The following is a 6,000-nucleotide window of genomic DNA, read 5'->3' as shown; positions in this document are numbered from 1 at the left end:
CTGTCAGTGAGCCTTAAACCAAAATAAACACATCAAAGAGTAAAATGAAAGATAATATTAAAATTGATGATAAATTCCCTTCACCAGCAGAAACACTTTCATTCTTATTTCCAGAGATCAAAAATTTTCCGTGTGAACAGCAGGCTGAGCTGCTCAGCACAGAATAAATGATTCAGTTACCACATACTTTGTATGGTGAGGTAAGAGTAGCTACTTTTTTGACAGCTTATGCAGATTTTTACTCCAGAAATTGTTTGTTGTACCTGTAGTGAAATAAGCTCTTGTTCTTTTTCCATTTAATGACTTTTTTTTTTACAGTGATACCTTCAAAAATAATGTTGTGGTTGAAACTTTAATTTGCTGTAATAATGCTTTGCTGCTTCTCATTGTACAACTACTCTGCAATGGAGGGAAAGACATTACAGCTATTAATCTGAGCAGCCATCTTGTGGTGCTGATGGCTAAAGACTCTGTACAGGGCCCAATCCTGTCTGCCTTTTTCAATACAAACTCCCCTTGATTTCACTGGAAGTTCTGAGTGGACTGCAAGATTACATCCATGGAGGACCATCTTCTCCCACCCTTACTCACCTTGAGTAGTGCCTTACTCTGTGATTACCCCCAATTAAAATCAAAAGGACTATTCACAGAGTAAGGGTGTGTAAGTAAGTAATTCACACTGTAAGGAAGGATGGTAGAATCTGGCCCTGAATTTACAACATGTTGGTGTCTGCAATATTTAAATTCCAAAAGCAAAAAAAATATAAAAAAACCCAGTTAAGGTTACTACGTGGCAGCATTGTAATTATGGCTCACATCATTTAAAAGTAAGGGCATCACAAATTATCCACTGCCCTACACTAGGCAGCACCCTCGGCTGGTGTCAATCAATGTAATTCTATTGACTTCAGTGGAATATGCCAGTTTACACCAGCTAATGATCTTTTCCATTTTTCTTATCAGGTATAAAGAAATGCATATTACTTCATAACACAACATCTTAGCTCTGACCAAGGTAAATGATTCTGTCACCAGGAGTCTCAGGATCTAAGATACATCACTGTGGTAACATTATATTGCCAGGGTGTGTGTGGGGTCCCAGCAACACACAGCTGGTATGGAAGCATAGGCAGTAATAGTGGCTTCCCACATCCTCACTGAAAAGGGTCTCTGCAAAGAATGCCCTGGCACCCCACTGTTTTCATGGGATCTGTACAGATCCCTGGGGATTGTCCAAGATTGGGGTCAGGCCTAGTGGCTGATTTCACTGGGGTGATCTCCATAAAAGGAGATTTTTTTCCCCTTAGCTCCTACCACAGGCTTTATTACTACAGGGGGCATGATCTAGCCCTCTGTTATCACTTCCATCTATACAATGCTGGTGCTCTGAAGGGGTTTCATGTGTGTGAGACCACAGTTTGGCTCATTATTTGTGAGAGCCCCTGTTTAAACGTATGCACTAGATTTGACTGTTTGATTTTTTTCCTCTGGGATGTAGAACTACAGTAAATGACATTCAGAAATAGTTTTCTTGGGGTTTACACAAGGATCTTTCCAGGCCAAAAGCTGTGTTCCTCCCTGGTCAAAGTTTCCATCTGTGGCTTACTTTCAGAAGCTAGGAGTCAACCAGTTGTTTTGCAAGGAAGGGCTTCTGATGTCAAAGCCTCACTGGAGGCAGGTCTTGTGTGCGGCTTGCGATTATAACTCCCTTGTACTTAAGGGAAAAATTTTAGCTAGAGGCAAGAAGTTTGATTATTTTATGTGGTTAAAGGAGTGTTTGGGTTCCCTGGCAAACCTGGTTGCATAGTCATTGACAACCATCTGCAGATTTTAAGATTTAAGGTCTAGAGATCAGCAGAGCAGAAAGCTTTCAAAGTTGTTAATTTTTTAGAGATCTTACATCACATCTCCATTTATCCATCTCTAAGGACTCTTCACACATTTTTATGTTCACTGCAACCTTTTGCAGAACTTGCTATACTATGGAACAGCAGACGAGTAATGAAAAAAAGGAAGAGGAAATATTAATCTAGAAAAAGACAAGAGTTAAATTCAATTGCTGGCCTCAAAGAAATGGGAACACATTCTTAACTTATGGTATCCTACAGTCCCACTGATGTTTTGCCTTTGTAAGGATGTCAAGATTTGACCCCCCAAGGTATTAATATAATAGCCAGTTTTCTAAAACAAAACAGCCAGTTTTTCATTATTTCAAATGAAAAAAAGAATTAGTAGGTTATTGTCACCATCTGCTTAGAAGACATGTCCTTGAACTTCCAGGTTTTTTAGCTATATGTTTATACAGATTCAGACCTCCATGTCCCCCCATTTCTTCTATGTGCCCTTTGGCTTGAAAATGACAAGGTGTTCTACAAAACTGAGAAGTACTTGCAGATATTTTTCAGCAAAAGAAAAAAGGTAATTCTTGAGGAATCCACTATAGGGAAGTCAGGATAGTTCCCCAGCTGTGTCACGGTGTACATTGAAAATGAGAAGCTCTATCTTCAGTCCTATGGTAGTTAGCAAAGCGTTACTGACTAAGATACATTTTATGAGCACATTTTAGAGCTTTTATTTCATTCGTTGTTATAAAATGCTAGTGGCTGTAAATAATATAGAGTAAAATCTTGCGTGGTTTACACAGCAGTCAGTGGAGGGCAGAAACAAGTTACTGTCCTGTCTGCTCGCTCTGCATGCAGCTTGAGCAATCCTGATGCTGGCTAGGCCATAAGTAGAAGAGTGCAAAGTAGTACTGCGCACATACTCCATGATTTGGACTTGTAGAGTCACCTAGGGAGTTAATGCAAATAAACTCTCCATCTGACACTCAAGTGGTTCTTCATGGATGCTGGCCCACTTATCATGCAGAGCCTGCAAAGACTCCTCTATAAAGGCTTGTGGGTAGAGCTGAGAGAAATTCTAGTTCAGGTCCATTAGTGGCCAAAATCCGGACCATCTAATTTCTGTTTGACAGACTGTAAAAACAATTGGTGGTCTCAGTCCGGTTCAGAATGGACAACATAATTCGTACCGAGTAAAATATAATTTGGCAATAACTGGTAAACGTATTGACAGAGACTGAGGCTTGATTTGGGGGATAGAGCCTGAAATATCTACTAATTTCTGAAGGAGATCTCTTCAGATCAGAGTTGAGAAATATTTGTGAGACAGTGTTAGGAAGCTTATACTTCTGGGTGGCATTTTCAACAAATCAGGCTCCTTGAAGGTGCCTCAAGTTGGGCACCAAAAATCACTAGTCATTTCTGAAAATCTTAATCATGGGCTTTTAAGATGATAGTGCCTCTTTAAGCTCTACTGTTGTTATTATTTCTTATTTGCATTACAGTAGTGCTTGGAGGCCCTAACCGAAATTGGGACCCCGTTGTGCTAGGTGCTGCACTTACACATGGTGAGAGACAGTCTGTGCCTTGAAGAGCTTACAATCTAAAGAGATAAGATAGAAAAAAGGTGAGACAGGAAAGAGAAGCACAAAGAGGCAAAGTGACTTGCCCAAGATCACACAGCAGACCAGGAAATAGAACCCAGCTCTCCTGAGTGACAGTCTAGTACGCTACCAATGCTACTGTATCACAGATCAACTAACATAGGCCAAATCAATCTGAAACTGAAAAAAAGCATGAAATCCTGGCCCATTGAAGTCAATGGCAAAACTCCCACTGACTTCAACAGGATTAGAATGTTGTGCTTGAAGTGTTTACGTGAAGTTTAACTAACAGGGTTGTCAATGTTTGTGATATTAATGTGAATGTCACCGTGTGGGGCAGTTTTTTCAGGATCCCTATGACGAGCAGGGTTAGATAATCCATGGGTTAAAACAGCAGGGGTTGCTCTGCAGTAGAGCTTTCACCTTTGCTACCACTGGTGGAGCTGCAACGTCCTACTGCAACAGTGGAAGATTTTAAGAAAAATGCTTATGTAGGCCTCACCTTTGAGAAGTTGCAGATCCTACCACAATCTCCTCTCTCTGATCTCTCTGCTGTTATCTTAGTCACAGGCAGCTCATATGTAAGGATGCTTGGATGACAGAGTCACACTGGTGATGGGCTAAAGCAGAATGCCTAATACTAAAAGGGAAAACTAGATTAGTAGGTACCTCGTAATCTGTACACATTTTAAATGAGTAAAACCAGATCTTTCTAACTGAGTTTAGGTCAAATAGGCCAAACTGGAAAAGTCAATGATTTCTCCCCTTTCACCGTAGCTATTTCATTCTTGAAGCAAAGCAGAAAACTCTGATAGGAATTTATCAGACTTTCACTTTTCAATTATCCAGACCTGCCCAGTCTCATATAGTTGTGGATTCATTTTAAGGCAGTCTTAAAGATTTCACTCTCTTGCAAATCAAATTTGTGTGTGTAAGAGAGTTTGCATATGTGTGCAAACTAGAAGCGCACTCTATAGTTGTGTGAGTGTGATTTTTTTTCAGGGTGTTTTTTGCAGAGTAATTATGCAGAGCAGTTGCAGGGTATGTGATGTGGGATGATTCGGCCTGAGGTGTATGTGTGATTTTTCAGGGAAGTTGGGATGATATTGTAGGGTTTTGTGTGATTGTGAAGGGGGGGTGAGGTATGTGTGATGGTGCAAGGTGGTTGGGGACATTTTGCATGAGGTGTGACTGTGCAGAGGGGGCTGTGGATGTGACTGTGTTGTGTGTATAACTGTAAAGGGAGCTTGCTGTGTGGTTGTGCAGGGGGCTTGGTGCAGGTGTGTGGTTGTATAGGGGGGCAGACTGCTGCTCGGTGTGGATTTGTGATTGTCACATCTCATTTTCAATAATCCCCACCCCTTCCCATTTCCTGGAATAGCTTTGAGCCCCAAGCCCAGTGCCGTGACTAAGCAGCCCACCTGTTGGTCCACATGGACCCTGCCTGGCACTATCCTCCAATGAGGGCTACCCCAGTCCCTTTCTCCTCAGGACCAGGAATAACATGAGCTGGGCTGTAGTGTTACAAACTGCTCTGGCACAATTTGCTGCTCGTAGCAGTTACTGACATCTAGGAATTCTCTTTTGCTGCTTAGTCATAACTTGCTCATAGACTTCAGGGTCAGAAGGGACCATCATGATCATCTAGTCTGATCTCCTGCATCTCATAGATCACAGAACCTCTCCCACTCACTCATGTAATACACCCATAACCTCTTGCTGAGTTAATGAAGTCTTCAAATCACAATTTAAAGACTTCAAGTTAGAGAGAATTCACCATTTACTCTAGGTCAAACCAGCAAGTGACCCATGCCCCCTACTACAGCGGAAGGTTGTAGTGAACCGGTGTGGCTCCCCGCCGCCCCAGAGAGGGACGAGCCCATCCAGACGCCAGGGTGGGCGGAGCTAGGGAGCTCTGAGCCCACCCCTCAGAGGGTCAAGCGGCAACCCGGAAGTATAAAGACTCGCCCTCAGAGCTCACTGGAGGGCCAGCTGCTGGGGAGGCCAGACGCCTCCAGCCTAGGCCACAACTGGGAAGCCCCTGTGCCCCAAGGTGCATGCCAGGACTGGCCCGACCTGCCCTGTGCCCGCTATCCAGAGGAGTTGCCGGACCTGCCCTGTGCCCGCTATCCGGAGGAGCCCACAGTGCTGGACCCTCCAGAGGACACCACCGTGACATAGGTACCACCAGAGAGGTAGTCAGGAAGTAGCCTGGGGGCAGCCGACCCTAGTCTGGCTGTAGCACTGCCAGAGTCCATGTCAGTGTGTTGCGGCCAGGATCCCCACTGACACAGCAGCAGGCCTTCTACCGCTGCTAGGGCTCCAGGCTGGGACGCAGGGGAGTGGAAGGGCCTGTGTCCCCCCTGCCACCCAATTCGTGGGTGATAGTCTCCCCCTCTCCCAGACCATTTGGAGGCTTGGGCCTACTGTTACTGCTGAGCCCTACCTGAGGGCCTGAGCTCCTGACTCAGTATTGCCCTGCCCTGACCTAGGGCTGGGACTTACTACTGTTTATATTGCTACTGCATAGTATTATTGTGCAGCCCCTGCCTGAG

The sequence above is a fragment of the Chelonia mydas genome, chromosome 2 (genome assembly GCF_015237465.2).
Source record: "Chelonia mydas isolate rCheMyd1 chromosome 2, rCheMyd1.pri.v2, whole genome shotgun sequence".
Lineage (NCBI taxonomy): Eukaryota > Metazoa > Chordata > Testudines > Cheloniidae > Chelonia > Chelonia mydas.
The sequence above is the reverse complement of the archived record's forward strand: the minus strand, read 5'-3'. Positions refer to the sequence as shown.